The sequence below is a fragment of the Amblyomma americanum genome, chromosome 8, assembly GCF_052857255.1.
Source record: "Amblyomma americanum isolate KBUSLIRL-KWMA chromosome 8, ASM5285725v1, whole genome shotgun sequence".
Lineage (NCBI taxonomy): Eukaryota > Metazoa > Arthropoda > Arachnida > Ixodida > Ixodidae > Amblyomma > Amblyomma americanum.
The window spans coordinates 69,314,891-69,338,547 of NC_135504.1; positions in this window are offsets into that span (position 1 = coordinate 69,314,891).

A 23,657-nucleotide genomic window follows, 5' to 3' on the forward strand; every position below is an offset into this window, starting at 1 on the left:
TCATAATGTGCCATCAACAACACCCGTGGGCATCCAGCCGCAAGAAAAAAATGGAAGAGAACTTTTGTGTTAATTGCACAAACCTGCGAAAGCAGACCTGCTTGAACAATAAGGACGTCGATGAAGACAGAGAATCCTCTGTGTCTCACCCCTAAGATGGAAGTTGTTTGGATCTGCACCAAACCCAGGCCAATCCTCCCAACGTGGGTATGTGCCATCGCTTCTGAAGCAACAACAACAACAACAACATATGGAAGTTGATAAAGACGACGATGTGCAATGCACACAGCCAGTATTATTGCAGTTTAACACGAGGCGTGATCGGCTACGGAGATAGCCGAAATAAAATTCTGCAGCAAACCAAATTTTATTTACGCTATCGGCAGAGCCTATCCCGCATGGCTTGTAACAAATGCACCACGAGGTTAATTACCTAGGATTATTAATTATTAATGTTCCATGAAAATGTCCCAGTCCGCTCGACAGTGAGACAGGCCGCCCACTACCCCCCCACCCCTACCCATTTTGATTGTGCTATAATTGGAACCGTTCTGGGCGAATATATTTGTGAGCAATAGCATACAAGCTTTTACACTATAATCGTGCGGAATCAAAATTTTCGGTTAGCCTGATGACTGCTGTTTTTGTGTCGATGAGGACAGCGTTAGTAATGCAATCAGGCTTTGTGGTATGGTTGTTTGGTTGCATTAATCTAGATGAATCTGTTGGATTAAGTCATGGCGACTGGAGTGGCCTGGACTTTATTGGCCCAAGAGGAAATTAAGAAAAAAATGCGGCAATAGCCTACTGCTGTCGTGCACTGGCCCAGGGAGCTGGTGCGTTCGTGGCACCGCGACTTCACATCCCCGTTGTGACAATATTTGTTTGATCTATTTTTAGTTACTTATTTCACCAGGCACAAACACATAAATTACAATCATGTACAAGCGCAAAAAACAGGGGCAAAGAAGGACTGGACAACACTAGCCGTTACTTATAACTAAAGATTTATTGACAAACAAGCACCTTAAATACACCTTGCTGCATGACGTGAAACTGACCACACTGCGGACATAAAGTGGCCGCACACGAAAACATTGTTTCCTTTCTAGTCAGTGAGGCAGATGGTGCGCTGACGTAGGATGGACCCGCTTTTCTAATCAAATGCCTCTATTATCTCTCTAACATCCTGACCCCTATGCTTGACCACTATCTTTCATGCGCTGAAGAAAGGTTTACATGGTTTCTTATTCTTTTCAGCGCAGTCACGACAATGTTCACAAAGATTACCACCTCTATAACTGCCTACCTTCTTCCTGTGCTCCAGCAATCTTTCATTCAGACATCGGCCAGTTTGACAGATGTACCTAGAGCCACACGATAGACGAATTTCATATACTACTTCAGAAGCACATTCTACAAAAGGATCTCGGTGCTTGATACCGCATGGCTCTTATGGCTTTTGGAAAGGATTGGTCATTTTTCCAGTTTTTCTAACTTCTCGGGCGCCGAGAGCACTACTCTGAGGTCACTGCGTTTTGCAATCTTCTTTAGGCGATGCGAGCTGTTGTGCAAGTACTGAATGACTGTTATCCAATTTCATTTTCTTCGCTCTGGTTCTTCTCCTTTTTATTTGCCGTTTTCAACACACCTTCAGATACAATAAGGCTGATCAAGTATCCAGCTTACTGGAGACGCGTCACCTGCTTCTGGAAACTATGGCTCATTGAATGGCAACACGACTTTTTTAGTGCACTGTTTAGACATTGCTTAGCGATTGCTCTCTTAACAAGTTTAGAATGAGATGAATGAAACGGTAAGAGAGGTTTGTTAGCCCTTGGACGGTACTCCCAAAACGCAGATTTCTCAGCAAAAATTAGCTTAAGATCTAAAAACTGTAAAACACCATCTCTTGGAATTTCATGTGTCAGTTCAAAAGGATTAAACGCTCTCCAAAAAGGACTAAAAGCTGGTTAACAGTGGCCGGAATATCCCTGAACCCTTGTAGTAAAATTAAAATGTCATCAACGCATCTAAAAACAGCCACATTGTTAAAAACCTTCAAGCGGTCAGAAACGACTCTGTCACAATGGGCTAAGACTATGTCACTACGAACAGGGGCAATACAAGAGCCAATACAAACGTGCTGGAGGCATCAACCTCGCTCAAAAAAGCGATTTTAAACCATCAATCAGCTCATTCCAAGCTTGTTAAAAGGGGTATCGCAAAAAACTGCCGGCGTGCTGCTCTGGACAAGTCCTGTAATCAAGAAATGGCACACAGCGTGAGTTTCCAGCTAAAAAGGCTGACCCGTGCTGGTTTTCCTGGGGAGTTAATCACCTCTGTGCTAGAGGCCCTTGCCAGTGAAGACAGGGGCGTACCTGAGCACCGCCGTAGGAAAGAAGCGCAACGCAAGAGACCCGGTGCCATCCCATACCACCACCAGATCTAGCATCGCTTGAAAAAAGTGGCTCAGAAGGGCGACGTGCCGGTGGTCTTCACCGCACCCCAAAAACTGGCCAGCCTATCCAACAAAGCTCAGGGAAAGCACAAAAAAGAATGCGGTATCAAGCACGCAGAAAGGCTTGTCCAGTGCAAAAGGGGGGTTGTTTACCGTATACCCCTGTCCTGTGGCAAAAGCTACATCAGACAAACTGGACGTTGTATAAACGTCAGACTTCAGGAGCACCACGCAGGAGTAGGCGCATTGGCGGGGGGAGGGCATGTGGCCGACCATTGTCGCCACTGCCGTGGTTGCACGCCTCGGTTCCGCGATACCACTATCCTCAAAAAGTTCGGGTCTAAACTAAGCAGAGAAGTGTATGAGGCCTACTGTATCAAGAAGGAATCCGGCTCGTGTGTCGGCAAAACCTCGGTTAACCTGTCCGATAAAGAGTATTCATATCTAGATTGCATGATGACTCGTATACGCCTGCGCACAAGTGCTACGTGATGATCGTTTGTCATGTTACCACGTGATTACGATGATTGTATAAATGTGACGCACTGTTTTAATAAACCAGTTGAAGTTCCGCGCTCTGTCCTGTTGGTTTCTTCCTCGTCCCTTGTCTTTTTTTGCGCGGTTTCAAGGTGCACTCTTCCAATACAAACCCCTTGCTTTTGAATGAAATCTTAGCCATTCCATTCAATGTAAGTTGAGCTGAGATAAAATGAAAGCAATTACAGAAAACTTTCTACGGAGAAACCTGCTGCATTCTGAAAATCTGTTGACCCAAAACAATCAATGCACTTTCCACGCATCTGAGGAGTTTTTCTTGTGGCAAGGTGTAGTATAAATCCTTTATGTCAGAAGAGCAGGCCAGAAAACCTTTTTTATGATTGTTCTCCAAGAACTCGAAAACTTTTTCTGAAAATCGAATCTCAAAGGGATCGTCAATCGCTAAAAGATTTAGTTTCCTGTTCAGGAAGAGCGCGACTGATTTTTGCCACGTGCCATTTTCTGATACAATCACCCTTAGGCGACAGTCCAGTTTGTGGGTTTTAGCAGTGAACATGACCTGCAAAAATGCAGCATTACTTTTTTCGATGTTTTCTCGCCAATATTTCAAGGCTCAGTTTGTTGCACAGAGCTTTGCCAGCCGACCGTAGTTCTTTCGCAGATACCGCTTGTGCCTTATGCAGGACTGACAGTACCGCTTGCATGGCCTTCTTTCCAAACTGATCTCTTGTTAGCACAGCAAACCCGCCTTCTCTATCTGATGGAAGAACGGACAGATATATATTTTCTCATACTTGAAGCCAAACAACTTAGCGAAACACGTGGAATTACACCTCTAGCGCGACTTAGAACGTCAATTCCCTCCGAAATGCACCTTTCGGCTTCACTGGTATCAGCATACCGTAAAACACGTCGTACAAAAGACAACAGATACGGGGCACTCAACTTTGGCTCCACGGCGAACTTGGGTCCAAGACCGAGGATGCGATCCATGTTGTCCGGTAGATGAACTTGGCCGGAGATCTTGACCTCAAACCTCGTCGTAGGGAGCCGTTTGGGCTGGGTGGCTCGAAGTTTCCTCAGCTCTTGCTGCCACAAGCACTCGGTGATGCGGTCCACTGATATGAAGACGGAGTGCAGTTCTCGATTCCCACCATTTGGCTTTGTGGTATCCTGAAGACGTGAGTAGAGTAGATCTCCATACAGGCGCGCTTGACGCCGCCACTCTGATCTCAGAATCTTGCATACCCTTGTAGCATGACCATTTGATGGGACCTTTGGCCAAGTTCATATAGCATGACCTCTGGCCAAGTTCATCTACCGGACAACATGAGTCGCATCCTCGGTCTTGAACCCAAGTTCGCCGTTGAGCCAAAGTTGACTGCCCCGGAACAGTTGTCCCTTGTACGACGTGTTTTACAGTATGCTGATGCCAGTGAAGCCGAAAGGTGCATTTCGGAAGGGGTTGACGCACCAAGTCGCGCTAGAGGTGTAATTCCACGTGTTTCGCTAAGTAGTTTGGCTTCAAATTTGAGAAAAGATAATCTGTCCGCTCTTCCTTCAGATAAAGAAAGGCGGGTTTGTTGTGCTAACAAGAGATCAGTTTGGAAAGAAGGCCATGCAAGCGGTAATGTCAGTCCTGCATAAGGCACAAGCGGTATCTGCGAAAGCACTACGGTCGGCTGGCAAACCTCCGGGGAACAAACTGAACCTTGAAAGATTGGCGAGAAAACATCGAAAATTAATGCTGCATTTTTTGCAGGTCGTGTTCACTGCTAAAACCCACCAATTGGAGTGTCCCCTAAAGGTGATTGTATCAGAAAATGGCACGTGGCAAAAATTAGTCGCACTCTTCCTGGACAGGAAACTAAATCCTTTAGCGATTCACGATCCCTTTCAGATTCGATTTTCAGAAAACGTTTTCGAGTTCTTGGAGAAGAATCATAACAAAAGTCTTCTGGCCTGCTCTTTTGACATAAAGCATTTATACTGCTCCTTGCCACAAGAAACACTCCTCAGATGTGTGGAAGCGTGCATTGATTGTTTTGGGTCAGCAGCTTTTCAGAATGCAGCAGGTTTGTCCGTACAATGTTTTCTGGAATTGCTTTTATTTTATCTCAGCTCAACTTACATTGAATGGAATGACCAAGTTTTCATTCAAAATCTAGGGGTTTGTATTGGCTCTTGTATTGCCCCTGTTCTTCGTGACATAGTTTTAGCCCATTGTGACAGAGCCGTTTCTGACTGCATGAAGGTTTTTAACAATGTGACTGTTTTTAGATACGTTGATGATTTTTTTTTTATTTTACTACAAGGGTGCAGGGATTTTCTGTCCTCTGCTAACCAGCTTTTAGCCCTTTTTGGAGAGTGTTTTTATCTTTTAGAACTGATGCATGGAATTCCAAAAGATGGTGTTTTACAGTTCTTAGATCTGAAGCTAATTTTCACTGAGAAATATAAGTGTTGGGAGAACCATCCAAGGGCTAACAAACCTCTCTTGCCGTTTCATTCATCTCATTCTAAACTTGTTAAGAGAGCAATAGCTAAGAAATGTCTAAACAGTACACTGAAAAAGTCGTGTTACCATTCAATGAGCCATAGTTTCCAGAAGCAGGTGACGCGTCTCCAGTAAGCTGGATATATGATCAGCCTTACTGTATCTGTACCTGAAGGTATGTTGAAAACGGCAAAGAAAAAGGACAAGAACAAGAGCGAAGGAAATGGGAACAGGATAGTAGTCATTCCGTACTTGCACAACACCTCGCATCGCCTAAAGAAGATTGCAAAACGCAGTGATGTCAGAGTAGTGCTCTCGGCACCCGAGAAGCTGAAAAAACTAGTAAAACTGACCAATCCTTTCCAAATGCCAAAAGAGCCATGCGGAATCAAGCACCGAGATCCTTTTGTAGAATGTGCTTCTGAAGTAGTATATGAAATTCGTCAATCGTGTGGCTCTAGGTACATCGGTCAAACTGGCCGATGTCTGAATGAAAGATTGCTGGAGCACAGGAGGAAGGTAGGCAATTATAGAGATGGTAATCTTTCTGAACATTGTTGTGGCTGCGCTGAAAACAATAAGAAACCATGTAAACATTTCTTCAGCGCATGCAAGATAGTGGTCAAACATAGATGTCAGGATGTTAGAGAGATAATAGAGGCAGACTTGATTAGAAAAGCGGGTCCATCCTGCGTCAGCGCACCACCTGTCTCACTGACTAAAAAGGAAACAATGCTTTTGTGTGCGGCCACTTGATGTCGGAAGTGCTGTCAGTTTGACGTCATGCAGCAAGGTTTATTTAATTGGCTTGTTTGTCAATAAACCTTTAGTTCGAAGTAAGCACTCGTGTTGTCCAGTCCTTCTTTATCCCTGTTTTTTACGCTTGTACATGATTGCAATGCACCAACTCGCGCAAAGGCCTGTGCTCTTGACAAACATATAAACATCACAAGATCTTGCTCGGGATTTAGCCATCGCAATAGTTCTCTCGCCCTAATTCTTGTGAGTGTAAAGTTTATGGAAGACAATAGATATAATTTGTTTAGCAAGGGCATTTAATGCCAAAAAAATTAGATACCTTTCGTTTCGACATTTATTAAACGCGTCACTAAGTTTCTTTCTTTTTCATGAAAGAGAAAGAAATTGGTGGCAGACCCACGAAAATATCTCGCTGGGAAGCTCCCAATTTAGACTTGCTGACTATAGGACAATGACAGATACAAAATATGATACTTTTATTATGATGTAGAGCGACAAAATAGAATATAATTCAAATGGTATGAACACTGCATCCGGTTCCGCTAAGTATATTTCATACTCCTCTGGAATCAATTGACCAAAATACTGAGAAGCAGCTAGAAGCAAAAACATCAAGTTGCATACGAGCAGTCAGCAGTACGCCCGTCACAATAGCCATGTGCGCAGCCCTTGGTGATATGGAGACCGGATTTCAGTTTCATAACTCACCTGAAACCGCTCAACTAGCATTGATAACAGGCTGTCGTGACCCAGTGTATTTGAATTCTTAGATTCCAACTGATGCATGCAAGCCACGGGAACAGATTACCAGTTCCTTTTCGCACTGTATGGATTGCAGCCTATCAGCGGGCTCATTGTGATAACAGCTGCTGCCGAGAGAAGCCTCACACGGCGGAGTATTTCTCACCGTTATGCAACAAACCACTGGACAGTCTCTCATTTTTACCAAGAGACACGACGACTTGAGAGTAAAGTTCGCGGATAGCAATACACTGCACCCAATTTCATTCGTGGATTGAAAGTAGTAGCAAAATCTACCGAAATAATAGCAAAATAATGACGAACGCCTAGAACACAAACGTATGTTCAGGGACCTGCGTTTGGCCTAGCTGTTGCTGGTCAGCCTTCATGATTACCAAACACGAAAACGCGACAATGGCGGTCAACAAGTTTTTCTTCCACACTTCACACCTAATATTAAGTCGAAATGTATACGTAGGCCAGGAACGAACATTACTTTGCTTGAAAGCGTTAAAGCTACCGACAATATTTACCATTCCTCAACGCTTGACGATGCAGTCTCCAGCTAGTGTTACACAAGTTACAAGTTACACATGAGAAGTAATTTGAAGTAAAGTTACAAGGAATATAATTTCAAAGCCTTGCTCACGCGTTATTGCACGTTACCTTGAAATGCCTGAATTTGCAGGAATTTAAGTTACCGAGAGCAACAAAAACATTACGACGCTGTAGAAAGGCGCCCTATAAAAAAGAGTTGTAGAACTCGCGCCGCGTGCGGTGCCGTCAATTAAGATGTTTGAACCAGGCCTCACAGTGCGTGTCCCGGCGACGGGGCTTTGAGCTCTCGCCTTAGCTTCGCCCTACGCAAAAACCGCCGCTAATTTGCCGCACCTTACGAGGCCGCACAACAGCGAGTCACCGGGGAAGTATCTTACTAGAATTGATCCCTCCTTCTAATAAAATATTAAAATCATTTTAGACTAGATTGATTTTAACTCCTAACTACCTTTCCTAGGTTCCTTCCCTGCCTTAGAGTAGGAATCATCCAAGCGTTTGTCAATGAACTTTTTACCACAAACACAGTCCCGTTAACATCGTTATCCCTGAACGCAACTGCTTAAGAGGTGTTAATTTTCCTGGGACTGCCTTGGAGATGGGTGTTGATGCGCGAGGAGCTTCTCGATTCCGAAATCACTTGCAGCTTAAACGGGAACAAAGATCCCTAAGCCACGACAATGTACAGACACGTGATTAAGCCACTAAGCGGAACACTGAACGTGCCACTGTGGACGTGCCAGAGCAGCATTCAGGATGCTAGGGAAGCCGAGGGAAGAGAGAAATGAGAATCAAATCCTGAAAATCAGCATATTTTCTGCGGGATGGTTTAGGACCTTTCTAACTAAAACGGCACTAAATGGACTGGCAGCCAGCCGCCCCGCATGTTTCAGGTCATGGTCTCTAGCAGAGCGAACGTGCGTTAGAAACTCCACGATCAGACCGCAAAACTGCAGTGTTGGTTGCCAGGCGCATACTGGTGTGAAGTACTTGCAACTGGGCTTGTTTGTGCATATTCGTGAAAGACATAAGAGCGCAAACTGGCAACACGGACAATGAAGGGAACAGGACGAGCGCTACACTTTCAACAGGGTTTATTCAGGGAAGAGCGTATATATAGCCTCTGACCTTATCCATGCTCTTAATCTCAATTTGATAAACATCTACCTTTCACAGATATTCCTCAAGGAACATCATTTCACTGTGCCGGATAATAACCGAGGTATCACTTATGCAATTGTCCCCTCGTTTTTTGATATAAAAGGCTTCCACGAGCTCACGTTCGGCCTTATCACGGCTTTTCAGTAGCACTTTGCATTCAGGCAGTCGGGGCTTGCAGACTATACGTTTCTCTTTCGAGCATGCTTGACAGTGGTCTGGAAGATGGGCTCCTTTCTTATTCAAAGAATTCTTGTGTTCAAGCAGGCGCTCATTAAGAAACCGGCCGGTCTGTCCAACGTACACCTTCCCGCATGTAAGCGGGAACTCGTACACCACTCCTTTCTTGCAGCCAACACGTGGCGTTCGGTGTCTGATGGTGCACTCTTGCATTTCCTTTCTCCCAATACGTGAGTACATTCCGTGCACTCTTGCATTTCCTTTCTCCCAATACGTGAGCACATTCCGGCTAGTTTTCGCGGCGCTGAAAATACCACGTTGACGCCATACTTATTGGTCACCTTCTTGAGGTTATGAGAGGTGTGGTGTACGTAAGGTACAACTTCCGGCCTTTCCAGCCTTTTTTCTTGAGGTCTGTTGTTTTCATTGCTGCCCTTCAGCTTTTTCAGGAAGGTCTGCGTCACGGAGAGAACCAGGGGAGCCGGGAAGCCTGTATTCTGCAACCTGGACACCTGAGATGCAAAGCTGGCGTGCATGGCATGGTGGCAGGACTTCTTTAGTGCGGACGCAAGGCACTGGGAAGCGATAGCCCTCTTAACGGTCTTAGAATGGTTTGAATGAAATGGCAACAAATCTTTCTTGGCGCGTGGACAGCAAACACGTCCACGCGCCAAGAAAGATTTGTTGCCATTTCATTCAAACCATTCTAAGACCGTTAAGAGGGCTATCGCTTCCCAGTGCCTTGCGTCCGCACTAAAGAAGTCCTGCCACCATGCCATGCACGCCAGCTTTGCATCTCAGGTGTCCAGGTTGCAGAATACAGGCTTCCCGGCTCCACTGGTTCTCTCCGTGACGCAGACCTTCCTGAAAAAGCTGAAGGGCAGCAATGAAAACAACAGACCTCAAGAAAAAAGGCTGGAAAGGCCGGAAGTTGTACCTTACGTACACCACACCTCTCATAACCTCAAGAAGGTGACTAATAAGTATGGCGTCAACGTGGTATTTTCAGCGCCGCGAAAACTAGCCGGAATGTGCTCACGTATTGGGAGAAAGGAAATGCAAGAGTGCACGGAATGTGCTCACGTATTGGGAGAAAGGAAATGCAAGAGTGCACCATCAGACACCGAACGCCACGTGTTGGCTGCAAGAAAGGAGTGGTGTACGAGTTCCCGCTTACATGCGGGAAGGTGTACGTTGGACAGACCGGCCGGTTTCTTAATGAGCGCCTGCTTGAACACAAGAATTCTTTGAATAAGAAAGGAGCCCATCTTCCAGACCACTGTCAAGCATGCTCGAAAGAGAAACGTATAGTCTGCAAGCCCCGACTGCCTGAATGCAAAGTGCTACTGAAAAGCCGTGATAAGGCCGAACGTGAGCTCGTGGAAGCCTTTTATATCAAAAAACGAGGGGACAATTGCATCAGTGATACCTCGGTTATTATCCGGCACAGTGAAATGATGTTCCTTGAGGCATATCTGTGAAAGGTAGATGTTTATCAAATTGAGATTAAGAGCATGGATAAGGTCAGAGGCTATATATACGCTCTTCCCTGAATAAACCCTGTTGAAAGTGTAGCGCTCGTCCTGTTCCCTTCCTTGTCCGTGTTGCCAGTTTGCGCTCTTATGTCTTTCACGAACATACTGGTGTGTTGGTGGGCCACACTGTGTTGGTGCAGTGTGTACGGCGAGTTATAATATATCGAGAATGAAACTGCGTAGACTCGGCGACATCTTTAACCCTAGATTTTTTATTTTGAGCGAAGTGCTCTCAATGAGTTGTGGGCAGTGTTATTTCTGCGCAATTCGAACGGAATGTTTCGCTCTGATGCAGATAAAAAGAACGCCCCCTTAGAGTAGGAGCATTGTCCTTCAGCTTATGTTGCTCTGTCTGGTATGTTTATCACTGCTATCAATGATACTTAGTCCCAGTTTTCATGGGCGTTTTATGACGAAACTCCTGCCATGCCTGCAGTACTCAGTTGCAGCTCCACAACTTTGTTTCTTGTCACTTTAGTTAGCGAATAAAGAGAACGCCCCTCTTAGAGTAAAAGCATTGTCCTTCAGCTTATGTTGCTTCATCTGGAATATTTATCGCTGCTGTCAGTGATACTTGTCCATGATTTCATGGGTGTTTTATGACGAAAGTCCTACCATGTCGCGGTACTCAGTTGCAGCTCAACAACCTTGTTACTTATCAGTTTAGTAAGCGAATAAAGAGAACGCCCCCCTTAGAGTAAGAGCATTGTCGTTAAGCTTATGTTGCTCCATCTGGTACGTTTATCGCTGCTGTCAGTGATACTTAGTCCCAGTTTTCATGGGCGTTTTATGACGAAAGTCCTGCCATGCCGGCGGTACTCTGTCGCCGCTCAACAACCTTGTTTCTTGTCACTTTAGCTAGCGAATAAAGAGAACGCCCCCTTTATAGTAAGAGCATTGTCCTTCAGCTTATGTTGCTCCATCTGGTATGGTTATTGCTGATGTGAGTGATACTTTGCCCCAGTTTTCATGGGCGTTTTATGACGAAAGCCCTCCTACCATGCCTGCGGTACTCAGTTGCAGCTCAACAACCTTGTTTCTTCTCACCTTAGTTAGCGAATAAAGAGAACTCCCTACTTAGAGTAAGAGCATTCTCCTTCAGATTATATTGCTCCATCTGGCATGTTTGTCACTGCTTTCAGTGATACTTAGCCCCAGTTTTCATGGGCGTTTCTTGACGAAAGTCCTACCATGCCAGTGGTACTCAGTCGCCGCTCAACAACCTTGTTTCTTGTCACTTAGATAGCGAATAATTGGCATTGGTAACGAAATTATTGAAGGTGAAAAAAGGCTCTTACGCTTTTACCAGCCTGTAGAAGAACGTCACACCAGAGGACAAAGGGCTCCTTTGTACTGTACTTTCAAGCATGGACAATGCACACCTTAAAAAGTTGAAAATTAATTTTCTATAAAAATATGCCTCCGATATCAAGAAATGTCTAAGGTGTGGGAAGTATATCAAACTCAGCCAAAATATACATCAATGGAATTACGTTTTATTAATCGGCGTTCGATGAATTTCTCTAACCAGTATGATTCTTTTACAGTGCGGATGAAATGGATCAGAGAAAATGATTATCAGACTGGAGGAATAACCAATCGTGCTTGTGCTCAGCATACATCTCTGAGCCCGACTTCACAACTCGAGCAGTCAAAAAGGACTTTGAGCAAAGCCATCGACTTTGCCGAAGTGACTGCATCCCCGAAGCCGCTTAGTAAAAGCTTGTAAACTTTTCTTCTTACGCTTCAAAAATTGGCCAACTATTCTTCTTTTCGGTAACGCGATTTTTTAACCCATCTGCTTCGATATTTGAACCTTAGGCGACCGCAGGCCGAACAAGCAGTGTCGATAGGAGGCGGCTGTATGTTTCGACCGGGGCAGCACGCTCAGCGATCCGCCACCAGTGCGCCTCCTTTCGGACGACCGAATTGCGGCGCACCCTACTGTGGCGCCATCTCCTGGCGGATCGCTGTCACAAGCTCTTCTTCACGCTATATCGTCCGCGTTCCTCCTCGCACTCTTTTCGCTATCGTTTTCTTTCATCCTCCACCGCCCTACCCCGATAGGGGCGCCTAAGAGCGTTGTTTGATGTACAGTACTCACGGATTGAAATAGGACATTCGGAGCGCTAACCTTGCAGTGCCACGCGGCATGTGGTAAACCACAGGCCGGCTCATTGGCTACTGGAAGGAACAATTCTGCTTTGTAGATGTTCTCCCTCTCGCGCCATACCACAATGCACCACCTTGGTTTCATGAGCGTCTACGGGCGGCACTCCATGAAGCGACGGCCACGCGCTCCGAATGTCCTATTTCAATCCGTGAGTACTGTACCTACAACTACATCGCGACGCTGAATGCATAGAAAAGCCACTCCCACAAAGCGATATGGAGCATCATAGATTTTTTTTTTTGCTTTTTTATCTCATGTTCTTTGTGATTTCTTTGACTCCAGATAAACGCTGCCTAACTGCTGCTTCCCATACGTCGGATAAAGACAACCAAACCCAACAATGGGCCTGATAGCCGGTGCTGTTAGCTAGCAAACCGGCCAATCAGCAGATCAGTTCGACTCCTGATATATGCATCTTTAGTGATGCTTCCCCATACGTCGCCTTCGAGCAAACAGAGGCGAATAATGGGCCTGAGAGCTGGCACTGATAACTAGCGAGCTACGTAATTCGCGGGTTGTGCCACCAATGGTGGCGATATTCCAATGACTGGATAAACTAGACAGAAGTGCAACATGCAGGAAGAACTAAAAAATTATGGCCTGCTGAACATACGTCCGACTTAGTTCTCCGTACTAAAGGGCTCGTAAGAGGAAGGGGAAGCAGGAGTCTCACTTATGCTGTGATGCCACCTATCTTGAAGTTTCAATACTTTGTCTAAAAATGTTTCAGTCGTGACCACAATATCAGGCAGCGAGTTGAGGCATTTTCGGGCACGTTGCATGCATGTGGCTATTTGCGATCTGACAAAACCAAAATCTAAATGCCCGGGAAGTGATCACCTTTTTTCTTCATAGAGCGGAGAAGCTCTAGATCACAACGCGCGCTTCTTTCGGAGCTTCTAGCTGACAAGTTCCAAGAGGAAAGCACTTTTTTTTTAGGATGCTGAAAATAGTTGGACGTTTAGCTGAGCCCAACGACTGAATTTTCAGTGGTAATTATCAGATATGGCGTATACAGTTTTTTATTAGGTGCCAAATATTCAATGGCCAAATATTCAGAACTACCAAGAGCAAGAAGCCGTTCAGAATGAGCAAGGAGGGTAAAAAAATGGCCGAAAATATTTGTCGCCTCAGATGGAGTTCAGTACATGGAAAAGATAACAACTCTGTGAAATTTGAGCATAAGCATAAACGTTGTTGGTGTTCCGCAAGGGTAAAAGTAATGTGAACAAGTTCAAGAAGAGTCAGCAAGTGCTAACAAGTTCACGAAGTGGTTAGTGGAAACCAACATTGTGGGAAGGCTGATATAGATACATGCGGCAAATACGTCCTGTTTTTTTTTTTTGTCCCGATTCAGTGTCAAAGGTGTAAATATGTCCCACTTGTTTTCACTAAACTACTCGTACCAAAGTTGTGAACATTGTTCAGAATCCTTTCTATCCATCTAATCTGCTCACGCAATAAATAAAGTTTGATTATTTTTCCGTAAAATATATGTTGCCCATTTCGGAAAAATCACTACGTTTAAGGTCTTCACGCTTGCGCAGTATATACAATGTTGAATTCAGGTAATAAGCTGCGGCTTATTACAGTTGTGACATTGTGAACAAGGCAAAGTTATGGGCCCATAAACGCGATGGCCAGTTCCCTCTGAATTTATTTTCTTTGTTTATAACAGTGCGTCCTCACTATTCACACCTTAAAGGGTAAACCGCGGTCAAGGTAGGTCGCGCTTTCCTGCTTCTACCGCTGTGGAAGCCACCACGCAAGGCTTGGAGAATGACAGTATTAAGAACTGATCACGACCCTTGAAATCCACTGCACCCCGACGTGAGGCAAGGCTAGTCCCACCAGCAGCCAGCAACAGCCTCAAGATCATGTTTTTCGCGCCTTGGGTTATGTTTTAGTGTTTGTAGTCATGGAGGCACGCACAAGAAATTAAATATCAGTCTACAACTGCCACTGAATAACCTCTGCCCTCCTGGTTACCAAAGTGCGATGGTACTGAGATGTGTCAACTTCAGGAAAGCGTGCTGTACACGTTTCAGCGCAAGGAATAAATCAGTCGGTGAAATGAGACGAAGTATAATCACGTTGCATTAAGTGAAACGTCGATAATAGAAGCAAACCAGCCTCTTTAACGGGGTTAGCTCTCAGCGGAGAATTGGCGCACCGCTTACGCTGCGGGGAGTAGCCTCTGCGGGAGGAAGATGTGAATAAAAGTTTCTGATCAGCTCACTAAGTGTCCATGAAAACTGTCTTCTCATGTTTATCTGTAGGCAAGTAGAGCAGCTATCAGCTATCGGTTATCAGATCTCACAATACGCGTTGCCATATGCTCAGACCAATATTGCTCTTCGTGACACAGTACTAGACGCCGTTTTGCAGCTTTCAATTTTGAATCTGTGACTCTCTTCCAGTCGTCCAGTCGCTGGTGACCGGCGAACCATTAACGAACGTTGACTTAAGTTACATTTAAAGTCATTAACGCGTGTAAACAGTAACGGAAACATGTGTAAAGTCGTCGCGTTAAGAATATTTGTTTCAAAAACCAAGTCTAGATCATACCATAATTGGAACCGCAAATATTACTGAACTGCTAACGGCAGACAGATGCGCTGAAGTTCCAACGTCACACACTGTTTATTATCTATGTCGCTATTCTTGAATACTTCGTAACGTATAGTAACGAATTAGTAGCGATATTTTTCACTACAGAAATCTTGTCACTTTGGAATTTTAAGTTTACAGGAGGTAGGAATAACAGCATTGAAGCAACAGTCGTATTACATCAATCTGTGGGACGCGCCAAATTCAACAGTTTTTCCGTCGACAATATGCTGCATTCGCCACTAATTTCAGATACAGTCGTCAGCCGAAATGAGTTTCAATTTTACAACCGTTTCCTCTGAACAATGCTGCTATATGCTGTCGAAATTATGTATACCGCTAATTCTACGATATGCCATATGGATGCGATGAGGGCTGTGATAGTAGCGCTTCAGCTTAACGTACGAAGAACTGCATCAAAAAATAATCTGCTCCTCAGATGCCGGTTTGAAGGATGCGCGGCCACGCTATACTTTCCGACTTAGAATATGTATTTCATCGCGCTTGTCATCGCCGCTACCGCCACAACTATATTCCTCATTACCACTCGTTCATACTGCCCTATTTGATTTTGATGATGATGACGATGATGATGTCCTCACCCATGGCGGGGGTTAACCAGGGTGCATTTACGCCTCCTAGAAATCTTCTTCCTCGAAATTTTCTCCCTGATTTAGAACATAAGGCGCAATTGAGTCGTCTTCCCTAAGGCTTCTCATCGAGTTTTCCAAGGGGCGCTCAGAAGCCACATCGTCCCCAAAACTGCCGTAGTGAAGTGGTCTAGAGCGAGCCCGCTTTGCGCCTCAAGAAGTTCGCTGCACTGTGAGCCTACACTGCATCTCCGGTATCACCAATTCATAGTAACGAAAAAGAACGGCAATTCGACTTAGTGCTAACAACTACTTCGCTTCTTGGCGTCTACCTTAATGTATGTGTCTTCGGTTTGCTGACTGACTTCAACACGTCCGTTCTTTATTTCAGCAGTTCACCATGACGGTGACCGTGCGAGCGGAACACTTCACCTCCGCACGGCTGGTACAGATTACTCATTCTCCGCAGGGTTTGGGAACTGCGCTTTTTTTTTCTGGTGATAAAAGCGTCCCTAGTACTGCGTACAATTAGTTATCTGGGCGAAACACAGAGCTACGTTCTCAAAACACCTCTCACTGACATAACCCTCTATTCTCTTGTCCTGAGACAGTCAGCGTTGCTCTCGCGAGCCATGTCGACAGGGCGCCCTCCCTCACGTTTTCCTTTCTCGCCAACATCAACGCGATAACGCTCCGGCATTCCTGTCGGAAACCTTTGACAGGTTGGGCGCTGTTTGCAAATGACGGCCTTAGGTGAAACATACCTGTGCGTCATCGCATCCTACATTCTCAACACGCGTAACTAGCGAACTTTACCACGGCAACGCGCTTTTAGGGATAAAGAAGGCAAGATTAACATGTTTTGCTTACTACTGTGCACTTATCAGAGCGATGGCTCTTTATACGACTTGCTGCCGAATAACTTACTCACGGAAGAAGTTTTTATGTTCGTTTATTTGTGCTCCGAGGCTTCATCCCCGGACGAGGCGGCTTTTTTGGTAGCGAGCCACTTTGTGCTGACGAACTAAAAGGAGAGATAGAACGAGGACGAAGTGGTGCAGCCTAGCAACTCTTACGTCGTCATCCATCAGAAGAGACATACATGAGGGTTCAGTTGATGTCTCCGCCACAAGAACAACCGTACGCTGGCACAGCACTTTCCGAATTTCCTTGTGAGATTTGTGGATGCTTTTTTTTAGAAGCATCAGCTTAAAAAGGCTTCGTCCATTTGTAAATTTCTTTGATTTTTTTACGCTCGTCTTGGTACCACTCTCATGGCAGGACTGATGGACCTCCTGCTTCACCGATGCATTTGTCTCTTCCCTTCCGCTAGAACTGCCCTGTACGGTGCTGCTGATGCTGACGCTAAGCCGAACACTCTCGGAGCACTTTTTTCAGTATCTCACGCTCGTGCTAGCCAGCAAGGCATCTGCACTGTCACCGCAATATGCAGGTTAATAGTCAGCCGAAAATTACGTGTTCTTTTGGCAAAGAATGCGGATATTTGCGACAGCCTGAAATAGACACGACCATCTCAACCTACGGGCTCTCTTATTTTTTTGCATTTGTTATTCTTGTTTCCTTTCTATGTGTAGGTAGCCTGCGTAACTACTCCACCAATTCTCGCGAGACGTGTGCCTAACATCGTGTCTCTGAAGAGAGCACTGACGTGCGTTCCGTTGCTTTTTTTTCCATAGAAGGCGTTGTATAACATGGTGTTGAATGAAAAGGTCCTAACGTCGACCACCTGATGGAATGAAGACAGCGTCATTTTTAAGAGAGTTCGAGACCTGTCACATTCCCTGTCGTCCATATTTTCATCCTTTCACTTGGCCTGGCGCTGCTCACTTATTTGCAAGCCAGCCGTGCAGGATCGTGCGGTATTACAGCCGTGAAGAGGACAGCTGACGGTGTTCTGGCGACAGGAATGACGTCACGTATACAGCAGCCTAGATGTGTTATGGCTCTTGTTTCAAATGTGATATCGATCAGTGATTCAATTCGCCGGCGTCTGCGTCTGACGTGTGATGCGAGGCCGCTTGACAGGTCGTCTAGCAATTAGTTCTCGCTTTGTGCTTTCGCTCGGTTGGTAGCTTTCTTGTGGCACTGAAACGATCAAACAGGCCAATATTGAAAGGCAGTGGGAAAAAGACTTGTCGAGACGGCACTTGCTTCTCATAATACACTCTACAGATAACGAGCATGTGCTGATGAGTGCGTTGGTCTACACAGACGGACATGGAGCTATAGGTATTTGGTTTTCTACTCAGCTTTTAGATTGTTTTCTCTATTTTCCCGTTTTGTTAGTACAGTAGTTTTGGCATACGCGTGTGGACTTAAGGGCGCGAGACTTAATCGCGGCTCCTGCTATCACATTTCGATGGAAGAGAAGTGCGAAAACACTCGTGTGCTCTGCGATATGTCCGTGTATTTCAAACAGACCAAGGTGGCGGATAGCAATCTGGAATCACCCACTACGACGTACATCATAGCCCATGAGCAGCTCCGAGATGTGGAATCCCAGGTGCCAACCTGCCTACCATCTTTTTTTTTGTTCTGGCAGGAATGAGGTGTTTTTGAAGTCAAGAAAATAAGTTGCAATGGAGTAAGCGGCTAGCCAATTATTTACCGGACGATATTTTCTCATTTCTGTTGTATACCACGAAAACACTGGACATTTCAATATAATCACATTATCCGTACAAATCTACTACGGCTTGAAGAGTCAAAGGTGCTCTGTAAATAATATCCTCACTTCGGTTAGTGGAGCCCATTAATGCCTCTAAAGCTATTTAAGCACTGCGCACAGTACTTAGCAGCAAGAGGGAAAAAGTGAGTGCATACTGAAGCAAAATGCCATTTAAGAGGTCAAGGTGGAGCTCTTCTTCTGGGGTGTGCCGTACGGTCAAACAGCTTGGTCATTACAAGCCAGCATTATACTCCTGTTTGGCACCCCTCTCTGGCGATGTACGAGAACTTAGACTGCACTGCTGATTTTTTTTGGCTTTTTCTTAATACAGCTTGTACTGAAATCATCACTAGGCCTTCAGCATTTGTGATGTTTTAGGTAAAATATTTTGGAGCTTCAAATAAACACGCAAATAGCTAAGAGACGTATGTAATTGCTTTCGCGGACGGCTTCTTGTTGAGGCATTGTAAACTTGTTTAATAATAATAATAATTGGTTTTGGCGAAAGGAAATGGCGCAGTATCTGTCTCGTATATCGGCAGACACCTGAACCGCGCCGTAAGGAAATAGATAAAGGAGAGAGTGAAAGAAGAAAGGAAGAAAGAGGGGCCGCAGTGGAGGGAACCGGAATAATTTCGACCAACTGGGGATCTTTAACGTGCACTGACATCGCACAGCACACGGGCGCCTTAGCGTTTTTCCTCCATAAAAACGCAGCCGCAACGGTCAGGTTCGAACCCGCGAACTCCGGATCAACAGCCGAGCGCTCTAACCACTGAGCCACCGCGGCGGGTAAACTTGTTGCAAAAAGAGTTTTCATCCGAAAGAAAACGCAGGAGAAGTTGCATTGTAAATGGAAGTTTTGTTTTATTTCTTTTTTTCTCTTCACATCCACAGCATAACATACTTCCCTAGCTGTCTGAAAGTCAAGCTGCTTTCAGTAATCATTGAGCATTGAGACCTTTGTAAGCAAGCTACCGTTCAAACACAGGCATCACTCACACAACAAACATATTCAAGGAAAAATGCACAAAATTATAGAACAATCTGCCCACCAGCAGCCCCTGCTTAAACAAGGAAACACGGCAGTGGCGACTATCGTTCACTGCATGTCTCATCATCTAACAAGGGCAATGAAAGGGGCGAACTGCAAAGGCTCCTTTACTTACTTTCTGTTACCTCTACTAAGTTTAATAAAGTTGCACAAGTCGCGCAATATAAAAAATCAACACAGTTACAACTAAGAGCACACATTTCATTCTTTTGTGACCACTCAGAGTGTTTAGCAAGTACTACTTTAGCAAACCACGCTTTAGAAACAAGCCAGCTCATAAGCGAAGCGTAATGGGCACCTTTTCAGTAAAGAGATATAAGGTCGACGGGTGGCTTGCTATTTATTGCTATATTCGGGAATCCGAAATGCTGTTACTACGGCAGGACCTATCGAAGAGCTATTGAAGGGAGAAGATAGGCTGCGGCTGTACACTGACATTCAGTTATTAAGGATTGAGCTCTGCAACAGCTAAATTCATCCTACTCAAAACATGGTTAAATATTAGAACGTAAAATATATGCATATTCTCAAATATAGTGGCTGTGTGCTTCCCGTTTCGTCCGTCTACTATCCTTATATCGGTGGCAAAATACTTACAAAGCGTACCAGCAACTGCAAGCGTCCACTTCCCTAGCATGCTGAAAAATTTTCGAGTTGAAAGATGGGTAGTCTTTAAATTTACAAATTGTGTTCAGCGTTTATTAATTTTTGCATGGTTTACAGCACTATTTGAAGCTATTATGCTGACTGGTACATTTTTGTCATGGAACATCTAAAAAAGAACACAGCACTATATGACCCTAAAATACACTCACAGTCCTATAAATTCTTATAAATACCTTTAGAGATAGTGAGATGTGGAATAAATAGACTTTACCGCGTTTGTGCGGTGTATTTTGCGTTTCAACATTGTAGTATACATTCAATTAACTCCATTTACATTGTTGTCAGTAGAACTGTCACACACTGCCGCTAACTTCCGGGATTCCTATTAAACACTGGACAGCAGAAGTTCCATTAAATACTTTTACGGCATCAGCAAATGTCACAGAGTGTTGCCAGATACCCTTTTCATTATCTGTATATCAGCGGTATGGAGTGTATAAAATGTGTCAACAAGACTCAGTTCAGTGACCATGGACATTTGCCGGAAGGCTGTCAACAGGCTGTTCTAATACCAACTGTCGTTAATCTAGGGTAGAAAGAATAAATATTTTCAATGAACATGACTCGCTTTATAGACGGCTCCTAGATACCGGCAGGTTGCCGATGAGTACTTAGAACGCGAGATATAGGGGCCCCAACCTAAAGTTTGCCGCGCGACCACAGCGCCGTGCTCCTCTCCTAGCGGCGGAATTCTGAAGCGACGATCGGGCGCGACGGGGCCGCGGCGCTCTGAGTGGCCGTGCTCGCGTGCTGCTCGCGCTTGTCTCCTCGCGGGCACGGCGGATGAGAGCACAGCCTGATGACTCCACAGTGCGCCATTTATGTCCATCGGTGGGCAGTTTTTACGCGGTGATCGAAGTGGCAAGCGGCACTGTGGTTGCCTAAAGGAAGGGAAGCGTCTTGCTTGACTTGTAGGCTTCCCTGAAATGACGCATTTGCTTGCTGCCGTGTGTGCTGTCAACAGAAATTACCCAGGTGGCAGCGATCGTTCAATGCGGAGTACCGGTACAGTATCGGGCGATGGTGTATTGATTAAAATAATACTAATGATCCATCACCTGCGGCAACAGGAGAGAGCGCTGGCGGGCACTTAATATATGTGCGCTTACTCGGCCGACACCAGGTAAACTGGCAGCGCATACAACTGCGAAGGCGAAGGTGGCAGACACCATTCCACATGTGGACAAACCTTGTGTCTCTGTCGTACGCACTCGGTAGCAGTGTGGCTGTGCAGATTACAGATCACATATACTGCACTCCTCGGGCGGCCGCGCAATAGTGTTACGTGCCCCGTCGATGCGTATCAGAACTGAGTCGTGCCAGTGGTTTGTGAGTTTAACGTACTAAGGCTGTACGTTGATTGTGCGCTAAGCCGTTTTTGAAGGGCTCCGGTTAACAGTTATTATCGGTTTTAGATATATGTATGATATAATCGCCATCTGCTGTAAATACAACCATACGGCAGAAGCGACCAGGCAAGCGCGACACCAGTAGGAACGGCACAGTGTTACCATATTGGTCGTATCCGCTGCACGCCCATGTTAAAACTCTGAAAGCTCAACAGAATGGAATTCATTAATGCGCACCGATATCACGAAATGCGCTTTCGTATTTCGCACAAATCTAAACGCGGCGCCATTCGACCTGTGACACTGGGCTGAGCAGCCTAGCGCCAAAAGCCTAGAAACACCGCGGAAAGGGAAAAGAAAAACGTTGCAAAAACGTGTCACCAGCAAGCACGGCGGAAGCAAGCAGATAGAGTTGACGAAGAAAAAAAATCGCGAAACACATTTGTCCCGCTGTTTCGTTCGAAGTTAGGCTTTAATTTCAGTTTTCACTTCGTACACCACGTGGTTATGCGCTCTGGGCACAAAACTAGTGCGTGACGAAAACATCGCACTTTAGGACTACTTGCTTGACGCCGCGCATATGAGCTACTGCCTCTCTAAAGAACGAGAGCGCGCACAAAATTTTCGCACCAGTGTCAAAGAGCGAGGAAAACCCTAGAGCTGGAGCGCTCTTCTCACAAAACGGCGTCAATCCACGAGCGGAGAGAGCATAGCGTGCTCGATGCAAGCTCCTCTCACAACGGCGCCGAAGCGCGAACCAGAAAGAACGAGCGCGGGCGCGCAAAACTAGTTTCCTTCACGTGCGGGCGAGGAAGACGCACACAAGTAGATGGCGAAGCTCGTCGTCCTGCCCGATCAACTAGGAGGAGTCGCTCGAAGAGGGCGCTGTTCACTAGCGTCCGCAGCGCCCTCTGGCCCAGGTTGTGTTCCCTATCCACAATGCGAACGCAGACAGGTGCAGTATACGCGCCGCGGTGGCTCAGTGGTTACGGCGCTAGGCTACTGATCCGGTGTACCCGGGTTGGAACCTGACCGCTGCGGCCGCGTTTCGATGGAGGCGAAACCTAAAGGCGCCCGTGTGCTGTGCGCTGCTAGTGCACGTTAAAGAACCCCAGGTGGTCAAAATTAACCCGGAGCCCTCCACTACGGCACCTCTTTCTTCCTCTCTTCGCTAAGACCCTCCTTTATGCCTTCCCTTACGGCGTGGTTCAGGTGTCCACCGAGATGTGAGACAGATACAGCGCTATTTCCTTTCCCTTTCAACAAATTTACCTATTTATCAAAAGTACAGTCATAATACAAGTGTTTCCCTAGTGGTGCGGGAGAGGCTTTTCTTAGCTCATTCATTTTCATGCCTCAACATATGTATCCACGAGCTTAGCCCGTTATGCTGAGTGGTGCGGGCTGGGACACACTTTTCATGTTTCAGTCCCAACATAATGTGCGTATTCACAAGCTCGACCGCCTTGGCTGCTAACAGAATCATTTGACAGCTCGCCCCGCTTTCCCCGGATTTCTGCCTCTCTCCACTCGGGCGGTCAGTGTTTTTTGTCTCTTTCTGCAGATACCACCTTTTAGGCGGAAATGGGCTCGCCGGTGGAAATATGCCCCCCTCTCCGACCAACACTGTTTAATCGCCAGGGAAAACACCACTTGAGAGAAGCACACTTAATAATGCGAAAGCATTACTAGGCTATGTGCACAAGGTCGTGTTCCCAAAACGTGTCCACAGCAGTGTGAGGAACCCGCCGCGGTGGCTCAGTGGTTGGGCCGCTCGGCTACCGATCCGGAGTTCCCGGGTTCGAACCCGACCGCGGCGGCTGCGTTTTTATGGAGGAAAAACGCTAAGGCGCCCGTGTGCTGTGAGATGTCAGTGCACGTTAAGGATACCGAGGTGGTCGAAATTATCCGGGAACCCTCCACTAGGGCACCTCTCTCTTCCTTTCCTCTTTCACCCCTCCTTTATCCCTTACCTTACGGCGCAGTTCAGGTGTCCAACGATATATGAGACAGGTACTGCTCTATTTCCTTTCCCCCAAAACCAATTATTATTATTATTATTATTATTATTATTATATTATTATTATTATTATTATTATTATTATTATGAGGAATTTACAAGAGAGCGCCGAACGAACGGTT